This window comes from Oncorhynchus keta, chromosome 7 (assembly GCF_023373465.1).
Source record: "Oncorhynchus keta strain PuntledgeMale-10-30-2019 chromosome 7, Oket_V2, whole genome shotgun sequence".
Lineage (NCBI taxonomy): Eukaryota > Metazoa > Chordata > Actinopteri > Salmoniformes > Salmonidae > Oncorhynchus > Oncorhynchus keta.
This window is the reverse complement of record NC_068427.1, coordinates 19,827,880-19,841,400: the sequence shown is the minus strand read 5'-3', so window position 1 is coordinate 19,841,400 and position 13,521 is coordinate 19,827,880. Positions and strand designations below refer to the sequence as shown.

At 40.5% G+C, this 13,521-nt stretch overlaps 1 pseudogene; it reads left to right on the top strand.

Annotated features, from left to right (window-relative positions):
• Positions 1–2,034: 2,034 nt before the first annotated feature.
• Positions 2,035–11,529, top strand: LOC118370602 (UDP-glucuronosyltransferase-like; annotated as a pseudogene).
• The last annotated feature ends 1,992 nt before the right edge of the window (positions 11,530–13,521 follow it).

Below are 13,521 nucleotides of genomic sequence, written 5' to 3'. Positions count from 1 at the left end.
TGGGGCTGTATTAGTTAGGGTATTATTATTTATGGGGCTGTTAGGTTAGAGGGAAAGGAAGTGGCCTGGGGCTGTATTAGTTAGGGTATTATTATTTATGGGGCTGTTAGGTTAGAGGGAAAGGAAGTGGGCTGGGGCTGTATTAGTTAGGGTATTATTATTTATGGGGCTGTTAGGTTAGAGGTAAAGGAAGTGGGCTGGGGCTGTATTAGTTAGGGTATTATTATTTATGGGGCTGTTAGGTTAGAGGGAAAGGAAGTGGGCTGGGGCTGTATTAGTTAGGGTATTATTATTTCCAAGTCAAAAAAGGAGAGTTAAAAAAAAACAGAAAATGGCTCCATATTTATTTTTTGTTTCTGAATTTGAAATTGCATTATTTTCTAATTTATTGTATCAAAATTGTACGTGGAATAATGGGAAACACAACCACTTTTATTACATTTTTGTTTTTTGTTTATACCCGGAAGTACACGGATTAGACTGAGTAATACTGGAAGATAAAAATACTAATGTTAGCTAAGATGCAGAACTTTTTAGGAAGTTTGCATGCCAATAGAACAAACTGAACAACAACTGAACAAAGTTGGCTCGCACTTGCTGGCTTCTGACTATACTCATGTTAGATAGTTGTAGCTAGTGGAAGTAAGTTAGTCCCTCAGCCTGCTATAAGATGAAGCTGCCTGACCAGAGCTGCCTGCTGCGGAAAGGTCAAATTTCTCCATTACTTTCTGTAGCTACTTAGCTAGATCTTCAGTCAGCTGATGGTGTTTATTTACTGAGCAATAATGAACAGTAGTTACTGTAAATGGTCTATCTGGTACTTTATATAGCTAACTTAGGTATTGCTTACACATACAACAATATCCAATTAAGCTATAGTGAAAGGCAAACAGGCTATACTCTTCAGTTGTGAACACGACTACTGCTACGACAATTGGCCTAGGATCTTAATTTGATCAGCCTGTTGTTGCAGGAAATGCAAACTTGTAGTGTATTCAAGGTTTAAAAAAGCTTCTAAAGTTTGTAGTTTACACTTTAAAATGTCAGACTTGATTTGCCCTAAAATGTCTCTACAAAAATATCAATTATAATCCATTCAATAATTCTAATTTCCGGTTGCTACGGGATTATTTTCCTGCTGTGAGAAAATGGTCAAATTAAGATCCTATATCTATACAGTGCCTTTGGAAAATATTCAGACCCATTGACTTTTTCCACATTCCGTTACGTTACAGCCTTATTCTATAATGGATGTTAAAAAACAATTCTCAGCAATCTACACCCAATACACAATAATGACAAATTGAAATCATGTTTGTAGAAATACCTTTTTACATAAGTTTTCAGACCCTTTGATATGAGACTCAAAATTGAGCTCAGGTGCGTCCTGTTTCCATTGATCATCCTTGAGATGATTCTACAACTTGATTAGAGTCCACCTGCGGTAAATTCAATTAAGTGGACATGATTTAGAAAGGCACACACCTGCATATATAAGGTCCCACAGTTGACAGTGCATGTCAGAGCAAAAATCAAACCATGAGGAATTGTCCGTACAGCTCCTAGACAGGATTGTGTCGAGGTACAGATCTGAGGAAGGGTATCAAAACCTTTCTGCAGCATTGAAGGTCCCCAAGAACACAGTGGCCTCCATCATTCTTGAATGGAAAAAGTTTGGAACCACCAAGACCCTTCCTAGAGCTGGAATCCCAGCCAAACTGAGTAATCAGGGGAGAAGGGCCTTGGTCAGGGAGGTGATCATGAATCCGATGGACCGATGGGCTCTAAAGTTCCTCTGTTGAGTTGGGAGAAACTTCCAGAAGGACAATCACCTCTGCAGCACTCCACCAATCAGGCTTTTATGGTAGAGTGGCCAGACGGAAGCCACTTCTAAGTAAAAGGCACATTATAGCTGCTTGGAGTTTGCCAAAAGGCACCTAAAGACTCTCAGACCACGAGAAAAACGATTCTCTTGTCTGATAAGAGACGTGTCACTTCTGGAGGAAACATGGCACCATTGCTACGGTGAAGCATGGTGGTGACAGCATAATGGGTGGAGGCAGCATCATGCAGGGGCTTAGGCTGGGACTGCTGATTCTGATGTGCTGCCTTGCCCTGTGTCCAGCACCTGTCCAGGGGGACAATGTCCTGGTGATGCCTGTAGACGGGAGCAACTGGCTGAGCATGAAGCTGCTGGTGAAGGAGCTGGCGGCCAGAGGCCATGAGATGGTTGTGCTGGTCCCTGACACATCCATCCTCATCCAGGGCTGATACCTTCAGGGTCCCCTACAGCAAGGCACAGCTGGACGAGAACGTCAACAAACTGAAGGACGCTGCATTCCTCAAGGCCCCGGATGTAATGGACATATTCGTGAACGTGCAGCACCTGGTTCACTTCACCACCATGCAGGTGAAAGGCTGTGAGGGTCTGCTGTATGACAAGCTCCTGATGCAGCAACTGAGAGGAGAAATACTTCAGCTGATGCTGACCGACCCCTTCCTACCCTGTGGATACATCATCACTGACCCCTTCAACATCCCAGTGGTGTACTTCTTGAGGGGGATCCCCTGTGGGCTGGATGAGAAGGCTGCCCAGTGCCCCACTCCCCCATCCTACGTACCACGCTTATTCTCCGGCAACACTGACCACATGGATTTCCTAGGGAGGGTTGATGTTTGCCAGCTTTGAAGAGCTGACCAGTAGGTACCTGGAGAAGGACATGACGTACAGGGAACTGCTGGGTCACGGGGCGATCTGGCTGCTGAGGTATGACTACTCCTTTGAGTATCCCAAACCCAGGATGCCCAACATGGTCAACATTGGCGGCATCAACTGTGGTAAAAGAGCTCCACTTCCAGCGGTGAGTCTCATAAGAGTGTGTTTTCAAACAAACAACTTCAACTGTGGTAAAAGAGCTCCACTTTCAGCAGTGAGTCTCATAAGAGTGTGTTTTAGAACAAACAACTTCAACTGTGGTAAAAGAGCTCCACTTTCAGCAGTGAGTCTCATAAGAGTGTGTTTTAGAACAAACAACTTCAACTGTGGTAAAAGAGCTCCACTTTCAGCAGTGAGTCTCATAAGAGTGTGTTTTAGAACAAACTACTTCAACTGTGGTAAAAGAGCTCCACTTTCAGCAGTGAGTCTCATAAGAGTGTGTTTTAGAACTAACAACTTCAACTGTGGTAAAAGAGCTCCACTTTCAGCAGTGAGTCTCATAAGAGTGTGTTTTAGAACAAACTACTTCAACTGTGGTAAAAGAGCTCCACTTTCAGCAGTGAGTCTCATAAGAGTGTGTTTTAGAACAAACTACTTCAACTGTGGTAAAAGAGCTCCACTTTCAGCAGTGAGTCTCATAAGAGTGTGTTTTAGAACAAACAACTTCAACTGTGGTAAAAGAGCTCCACTTTCAGCAGTGAGTCTCATAAGAGTGTGTTTTAGAACAAACTACTTCAACTGTGGTAAAAGAGCTCCACTTTCAGCAAAGAGTCTCATAAGAGTGTGTTTTAAAACAAACAACTTCAACTGTGCATAGCTGTGCAACCAATATGGAACCAGGTCCAGAAACCTCAAGGGATAGATTCACTACTGTGGCATTTATACCCCCATCCCAAAAAATACAAAGAAAAAACATTCAAATAGAGTTTCTGCTCAACATTCACTTTGGGAATGTTTGGGAATGTCCCTCTATGTACTACCCTCCATTCTTTCTCTTTTCTAAACACTGTGTTCAGCTAGTGAAACCTGAGCCAGGAACAGCATTGATGTGTCCCAAATGGTACCCTATTCCTTATATAGTGAACTACTTTTGACCAGAATCCTTTGGGCCCTGGTCAAAAGTAGTTGACTATTTGGGTAATAGGGTGCCATTTAGGACAGACATGTTATTTCTTCCTGGAATGTGGCCACTATAATCTAACAGAGGAACTGGGGGGCCCTTCTAGTTCCTACCCTACCAACCACAGGAAGATAAACTACTCCGCAGGGATTGTTCTGTGGGGTATGGGTTGGGGTTGGCTGTGATTGTTGTTGGGTTTATCATGCCTTTATCTTCTATGAATACAGGGTGTGTTATCAAGGTATGGTATCCTTTCACAACTTCACCCTCCCTCCTTCAGTTAATGTTTTGCTAACCAGACCAAAGACTGTTCTAATACTGATGTGTGGAATTTAGACATACATTTTTTTAATGTGAGTTAAATAATTTGATGCCTTGTCTGTTTATATTGTTCAGTGTGAAATATTGATGAGCCCCATGAGGTAAGGTTTCACACAGCAGATGATCTTTCTTTTTTGCCTGTATGTACATACAATTCCATTGCATAGTGAAGGACCACAATTCATTGTGTGTTTGGTTCATCGTGTGTTTGGTTCGTCGTGTGTGTGGTTCTGCAGATATTTCGGAGAAAGGTCTACTTGCAATAACTGTGATATGTGGTTGTTTTTACTTACTTCTTAGAAGTTGACTAAACAGCATGATCATTACACAGGTGCACCTTAAAATAAAATCACATTTTATTAATCACATGCACTGAATACAATAGGTGTAGACCTTACAGTGAAGTGGTTACCTTCAAGTCCCTAATCAAGAATAAGAAATAAAAGATAAGGAACAAGTAATTCTCCAAAGTGTAAAGTTTTGTCACACAGTACAATGCCACAGAAATGTCCACCAGAGCTGTTTCCAGATAAATTAATGTTCATTTCTCTACCATAAGCTGCCTCCAACGTCATTTTAGAGAATTTGGCAGTACATCCAACCGGCCTCACAACCACAGACCACGTGTAACCACGCCAACCCAGGACCTCCACATCCAGCTTCTTCACCTGCGGGATCGTCTGAGACCAGCCACCCGGACAGTTGATGAAATTTAGGAATATTTATGTCTGTAATAAATCCCTTTTGTGGTGAAAAACTCATTCTGATTGGCTGGACCTGGCCCACCCATGGCTGCACCCCTGCCCAGTAACATGAAATCCATAGATTATGATTTCACTAGCTGTGGTTGCTGACGCATATAGGGCTGAATCACCAGTATACATGGACACAGAGGCTGAAATCTAACAGTATAGCTCCCACAATCTTCTTCTTTTGAATTTATTTCAACCAATCATCAGTCAATTGTGTAAGTGCAGTGCATGTTGAGAGCCTTTATCTGAAAGCATGCTGGAAGTCTGTTGTTAATTTGTTCATAGATGAATTGCATTGCATTTGAATGATTTTGGCCTCCCTCCAGGCCTGAGGACAAACACTTTCTTTACATTAAAATCCAGTCTGACTGATTTCCAGTCATTCCAATTAATATAATACCCTTTGATCTTCAAGAATAGGATTTGGAAATCAGTTTTGGAAAAAGTACCAAATGTTCATACTTGAGTAAAAGTCAAGAAAACTTCAAAGATAATGACTCAAGTAAAAGTGAAAGCCACCCAGTAAAATACTACTTGAGTAAAAGTCTAAATGTATTTGGTTTTAAATGTACTTAAGTATAAATAATTTCCAATTCCTTTATATTAAGCAAATCAGACGGCACAAATAGTTTATTTATTTATTTACAGATTGCAAGGGACACATTACAACACGAAGACGTCATTTACAGCATTTATGTTTAGTGAGTCCGCCAGATCAGAGGCAGTCGGGATGACCAGGGATGTTCTCTTGATAAGTGTGTGAATTAGACAATTTTCCTGTCTTGCTAAGCATTCCAAATGTAACAAGTACTTTTGGGTGTCAGGGAAATTGTAAAGTGTGAAAAGTACATTATTTTCTTTAGGAATGTAGTGGAGTAAAAGTAGTCAAAAATGTAAAGTAAAGTACAGATACCCCAAAAAACGACTTAAGTAGAACTTCAAGTATTTTTTAAAAAGTACTTTACAGCACTGTTGGAACTATAGATTGGCCAAATTGTTTTACCTGAGCATAACCCAAAAACAAAGGACTTATTAACCTACTCTGTTGTTTATGCTGCGCTCATGGAATGGCATGCTTGAACACTCCTCTGAGAAAGAGGATTCCAAAAGGGTTATTTGGCTGTCCCCATGGGAGAACCCTTTTTGGTTCCAGGTATAACCCTACGTGGAAAGGGTTCTACATTGAACCCTAAAGGGTTCTACCTGGACCCAAAAATGGTTATTCAAAGGGTTCTCCTAAGGGGATAGCTGAAGAACCCTTTTAGGGTCTAGATAGCACCTTTTTTTGTACGAGTTTACCGAAAAGTGCTATATGTGAAAAATGCATGCCATATGCTGCATTTACTATAGGCCTATTGTTTACATTGTTGTTGGTGACACATTGATATCTCAATAAGCTGTTTAAGTCTAGCAAAAGTGGACAAGTTTGAGCATTATCTGTTAGGCCTGTGGACAGTTTTTTGTTATCAGCACAAATGAGATTGAGCAACAAAAGCCCCACTCGTGGTCTTCTTAAATTAAACTTGTTTTTAACAATATGGAAGAAAATATCACTGAGGAGTTTAGAAAGGAAGAACTGACTCAAATTTTTATTCCATAGGCTGGGATCTGTACTATGCAGCTGTTGCAAGAGCGTATTTTTCACTGGCTGTCCACAGGTCGCTACAACAATGATAAGGCAGCTTAAAATAATTGAAAAGTAATCGTAGAACTAATCATCTAGTTTTTCAAACGTTTCTGTAATATGATTACACTTTTTTGCTGCTGATAACAGATTACAGATACATGTAACATATTACAAAAAACATGTAACGGATTTCATGTAAATCATTAGTCCCCAACCCTGCCTATATGGTTAGCACGCAATAGTACTGTGCTATTACAAACTAACATCTCAACTAAGCTAACAAATGGAATTGTTTTAAGATGGTCATACTATTGATCATTAAGCTATTAGATTTTGAATTTCAGGACCCCATTTGGTATTAAAAATATATATAAAAAATGTTATTTGTTAAAATATCGAATTTGGCCTTTACTACTACAGCCCATTGAAACGCATTCATTCATAAATATCAAAAAAGACAGTAAAATCATAAGGAATAAGGTTTTAAAGTGTCTGTCCTATATCTAGGAGATGTAAGAAAGCTCAGGAAATATGTTGTCAGTTGTTGATGTCTACAGAAGACGTAGAGACTGTATACTTAAAGATTGTGTTGGTCAGAAATGGTTAACTGTGGGAAACATTATGTAATAGACAGACGATGGATGCGTTCCAAATAACACCCTATTCCCTATATAGTGAACTACTTTTGACCAGCTGTGGTCAAAAGTAGTGCAATATATGGAATAGGGTGCCATTTGGGCCAGCATCGAGGTGTCTTTACCCTCTGAGGGATCTTGCTGAAGGAATCAAAGAACTGCTTGGCTTTCTCCTCAGGCATCTGAGAGATCATAGAGCCCAGGGTGAAGACCACGAAGCCATCCTCTCCTGACTCATCCACAAACTAATCCAGGTCTTGTTGAGGCACGGTGGAAGAGTTAGTTTACAAAAACATTTTACATTTACACTGAACAAAAATATAAATGCAACATGCAACAATTTAATGATTTTATGAGGAAATCAGTCAACTGATTTCAGTCTCTCAATGTGCAAAACTGATAGAGACATACCCCAAGCGACTTACAGCTGTAATCGCAGCAAAAGGTGGCGCTACAAAGTATTAACTTAAGGGGGCTGAATAATTTTGCACTGCCAATTTCTCAGTTTTTGATTTGTTAAAAAAGTTTGAAATATCCAATAAATGTCGCTCCACTTAATGATTGTGTCCCACTTGTTGTTGATTCTTCACAAAAAAATACAGTTTTATATCTTTATGTTTGAAGCCTGAAATGTGGCAAAAGGTCGCAAAGTTCAAGGGGGCCGAATACTTTCGCAAGGCACTGTATCAATATTATGCATGCCAGTCCCTCTTGGCTAAGAGTTCAGGAGACTGAATGCATCAATTCTTGTTTTTATAAGAAATAAATTGTTTGCATAGTCAACTTACATACAACACTGACAAACACACTTACACCACCAGACATGCCACCAGGGGTTTCTTCCCAGGTCGGGAACAAATTCAAGAAAACATACAGTATTATACAGAGCCATGATTGCATGATGATTTTTCGTTAGACCCCAGTAAGACTAGCTGTAGCCATTGGTGTCAGCTAATGGAGATCCTAATAAAACAAAATCAATACAGCCTAATTGTATAATTATCTATAGTAGAAAGCAATTGGTTAGAAGAAGCCAACATAACCAACCCGTAATGTGAAATGCAACATCCATTAATGGCCAGCTATGTAAACTCTAACACGGATTTATCCTGCAATAGATGTCACTCAATTTGTAATATTCATTTTTGTCTTCTTCTCATTCCTTTCTAAGGAGAAAGTAATCTGAAAGTAATTAGATTATGTTACTGAGTTTGGGTAATCTAAAAGTTACGTTACTGATGACTATTTTGGACAGGTAAATAGTAACTAATGGATTACATTTACAAAATTACCTACCCAACGCTGCATATAGGCCTAATCTCCAATCCACCATTAATCTAATCTAGACTAAGAACAAGTCCTTTGTCCCCCGTTGTACTTAACTCTGAGGAATGCTGTAATTACATGAAGTTTCAATGACATTTGCATATTCTCCATTCTTCATATACTACGGCAAGGATCATGGCAAGCTGCTGTTCTATGTTCAGTTTGTGTGGCGTACACTGGAGCTATGTCTTAACTCTCCAGACACACATTTATATTCCACTACAAAGTGCTGTACCTTCACCACTATATCCAGAATTGGCAGATGATTCTATATGACTTGATAAGCTAAGTAAACTGTTCTCTGTTTTCAGGTGGTGTGGAGGTACACAGGAGTGGTGCCTGAGAACACTCCAGACAATGTCAGATTGATGAAGTGGCTTCCTCAGAATGATCTGCTGGGTTGGTTTCGTCTCACATCATCAGAGATAATGTTACAATGATATAGTTATGATGAAAACCACCTGGGTTACAGAGGGGTACTCTTCTCAGTAAACACATGCTACTGTTGTTGCCATTTTGCAAGAGAAACAATACATCTTCTTCGTGGTGAATGTTCTATGTTTCATGTTCTAGGCCACCCCAAGGTCAAGGCCTTCATCACCCACGGAGGAACCCACGGTATCTACGAGGGGATCTGTAACAGTGTTCCCATGGTGATGCTTCCGTTGTTCGGTGACCAGAGTGACAACGTACATCGCATGGTGGTGAGGGGTGTCGGGGAAGTGCTCACTTTGTTCGATATCACCTCAGAGAAACTGGTGGAGGCCCTCAACAAGGTCATCAACGACAAGAGGTCAGACATGTTAACGTAATACAAGGAAGTATACTGAACAAAAATATAAACGCAACATGCAACAATTTCTACGATTTTACTGAGTTACAGTTCAATTGAGGAAATCAGTCAATTGAAATAAACAAGTTAATGCCTAATCTATGGATTTCACATGACTGGGAATACAGATATGCATCTGTTGGTCACAGATATCTTTAATAGAAAATGGGCCTCAGGATTTCATCACAATATTTTTGGGCATTCAAAATGCCAATCGATAAAATGGAATAGTGTTTGTTGTCTATAACTTATGCTCATAGCATAACCCCACCACCACCATGGGGCACTCTATTCAAAACATTGACATCAGCAAACCGCTCACCCACACAACGCCATACATATGGTCTGTGGTTGTGAGGCAAGTTGGACATACTGCCAAATTTTCTAAAACAACGTTGGAGGCAGTTTATGGTAGAGAAATTAACATTAAATTAGCTTGCAACAGCTCTGGATGACATTCCAATAGTCAGCATGCCAATTGCACGCTCCCTCAACTTCAGACATCTGAGGCATTGTGTTGTGACAAAACTGCACATTTTAGAGTTGCTTTTTATTGTCCCTAGCTCAAGATGCACCTGTATAATTATCATGCTGTTTAATTCGTTCTTGAAATGCCACACCTGCCAAGTGGATGGATTATCTTGGCAAAGACAATCTTCACTGAGAGGGATGTAAAAACAAATTTGTGCACAAAATCTGAGAGAAAAAAGCTTTTTGTGCATATGGAACATTTCTGGGAACAACATTTTACATGTTGCGTTTTATATTTTTGTTCAGCATAATAATGTTACAAGGACATGTTATACACTGAAAATACTAACCTCTTAAATGTAACTAACTACATGTAATCTAAAATGGAATCTACATCATCCCTGAAAGTCATTTTTATCATGAGAGGACCATCAACAATAACTAGTAATGCTGCATTCTCCAAGATAGGTTAAAATTTCACCTTTCTGGTAAAAATAGTTATAAATTGTTGAGGTGTAGACACGTTTTAGGACACAAGCTCAAATAAACAGGACAAGTAGGATAAAAATATAGCAGTGCAAACAGTACAGGGACCAAATCCTAACTTGAGATCTACATATTGAGTTTCAGTGCAAATATGATATTGCCAACAATGCATGATTTAAATAAACGTCTGAGTTCCTCATTAGAATTCAGCCCCAGTCTATGAGGAGATTGGAAACCCTGTTTCATCTGTCCTTCTGCCCCAGTTACAAGGAGAAGATGCTGAAGCTGTCAGCGGTACATAAGGACCGTCCCATCGAGCCCCTGGACCTGGCTGTGTTCTGGGCGGAGTTTGTTATGCGCCACGGCGGAGCGGAACACCTAAGACCCGCCGCTCACGACCTCAACTGGATCCAGTACCACAGTCTGGACGTGTTCACTCTGCTACTCACTATAGTTCTCATTGTTGTCATGGTCACCGTTAAATGCTGCAAAGTCTGCTTCCGCAAGTGTTGTGGAACGAAGAAGACTATGAAGAAGAAGGAGTGAATGTCCTTCCTGTGGCCTAGGCCGGGATTCAATCCAAGGTTCGCTGTAGAGCGCTGTCGACAATAATGTGCCTTTGAAAGGCAATGTTCCTGTGTTTGCTGAGATCACATTCACAGTAAACGCTGCAGATGTTGGCTCAATCAGAAAGTACCTTAAAATGTCAAGCGCGCTACAGATTGAATCCCAGCCCAAGCCATCAGGCCTTAGAGTCCAGAGTAACTATACTGCTCACTCTAGGTCCTGTGTATAATATTTTTATGTTTGTTTGTTTTGATATCTCAGGATAATGTCAGAGTAACTTCATGTATCTGTCAGTAAGGCCTAATGCCTGCCGCCAGCAAGACAGTCTCATTCCACCACAGGAGGTTGGTTGCACCTTAACTGCTGGTAATGGTTGGATTGGAATGAGTGGAATGGTATCAAATACATCAAACATATAGTTTCCATGTGTTTGATGCCATTTAATTTGTTCCATTACAGCCATTATTATGAGCCGTCCTCCCCTTCGCAGCCTCCTATTTATTCCACAGTCAGCCACTGTGCTGTTGGAGGAGTGTGACTTCAAAACTGTTGGCCTGTCTAGCATGTGTGATGCCAATTCAAGATCCTGTTTAGTAAAAAGCATGAGCTGACGCACACCCACATTGTTTTGTAGAGGCGCTAACCAACAAATATTGAACTGTATAAAAATAAAGTTGCACAGTTATTAGATTTACTTAATCAATTCTTTGGAGTGTATATATATTGAGTGTACAACTTTATTTTTATACAATTTAAGATCCTGGTAACACAACCAATATATGTCATGCTGGAATAAAGAATTATGGAGACAGGTGCAGGAATACACAATAGGGGTTTTTAATACACCCAAAACAAACACGTATACACAAACACTGGGCTGTACCCAAACAAAAGAGCGAGGGTAAACCTTGTTGAACGCCACATGACGATTCCCATAATACACAATATATAGCATAACAGCTGCACCAACGCATAGGTACTCACAGCACCAGTGGACACGGGAACAATCATCGACAGCCCAATAGAAACCAAAGGGCACACTTTATACAAGTACTAATCAGTTGGAATAGGGGACAGGTGTGCATAATGAATGTTCCGGAGGGATCCGTGACAATATAGTGGCAAGAGCGAATTTCTCCTTGTCTTTGAAAGGCATTTTGACAGTAAAAAGCTATGGCAGGTGTGTCATTTTGCCTGGGCCTCATTCGGCCTTCATCAAGGTCCAGAGAGCACCACTGACATTTTTTAAATATTTCCTCGCCGTCAAAATTAGCTAAATGTAGTTCTTGGTAGTCCTTTATCCATCGTTTTTGGAATTTCCGATGCTCCCTGACTGTCTAGCTTTCATTTCAGTAATGATTGTTTTTTTGTTGTACAGTACTTTTTCATTGTGTTTGTAATAATGTTTCAAGTGAGAAAAAAAAACATTTTGTGAAAATCTACAAATAAATTGTAATACAAAGGTGCATCTTTGTCCATTTTCATTGCAGTTAGAGGGAAAGGAAGTGGGCTGGGGCTGTATTAGTTAGGGTATTATTATTTATGGGGCTGTTAGGTTAGAGGGAAAGGAAGTGGGCTGGGGCTGTATTAGTTAGGGTATTATTATTTATGGGGCTGTTAGGTTAGAGGGACAGGAAGTGGGCTGGGGCTGTATTAGTTAGGGTATTATTATTTATGTGGCTGTTAGGTTAGAGGGAAAGAAGTGGCCTGGGGCTGTATTAGTTAGGGTATTATTATTTATGGGGCTGTTAGGTTAGAGGGAAAGGAAGTGGGCTGGGGCTGTATTAGTTAGGGTATTATTATTTATGGGGCTGTTAGGTTAGAGGGAAAGGAAGTGGGCTGGGGCTGTATTAGTTAGGGTATTATTATTTATGGGGCTGTTAGGTTAGAGGGAAAGGAAGTGGGCTGGGGCTGTATTAGTTAGGGTATTATTATTTATGGGGCTGTTAGGTTAGAGGGAAAGGAAGTGGGCTGGGGCTGTATTAGTTAGGGTATTATTATTTATGGGGCTGTTAGGTTAGAGGGAAAGGAAGTGGGCTGGGGCTGTATTAGTTAGGGTATTATTATTTATGGGGCTGTTAGGTTAGAGGGAAAGGAAGTGGGCTGGGGCTGTATTAGTTAGGTATTATTATTTATGGGGCTGTTAGGTTAGAGGGAAAGGAAGTGGGCTGGGGCTGTATTAGTTAGGGTATTATTATTTATGGGGCTGTTAGGTTAGAGGGAAAGGAAGTGGGCTGGGGCTGTATTAGTTAGGGTATTATTATTTATGGGGCTGTTAGGTTAGAGGGAAAGGAAGTGGGCTGGGGCTGTATTAGTTAGGGTATTATTATTTATGGGGCTGTTAGGTTAGAGGGAAAGGAAGTGGGCTGGGGCTGTATTAGTTAGGGTATTATTATTTATGGGGCTGTTAGGTTAGAGGGAAAGAAGTGGGCTGGGGCTGTATTAGTTAGGGTATTATTATTTATGGGGCTGTTAGGTTAGAGGGAAAGGAAGGGAAAGGTATTATTATTCATGGGGCTGTTAGGTTAGAGGGTGGGCTGGGGCTGTATTAGTTAGGGTATTATTATTTATGTGGCTGTTAGGTTAGAGGGAAAGAAGTGGCCTGGGGCTGTATTAGTTAGGGTATTATTATTTATGTGGCTGTTAGGTTAGAGGGAAAGAAATGGGC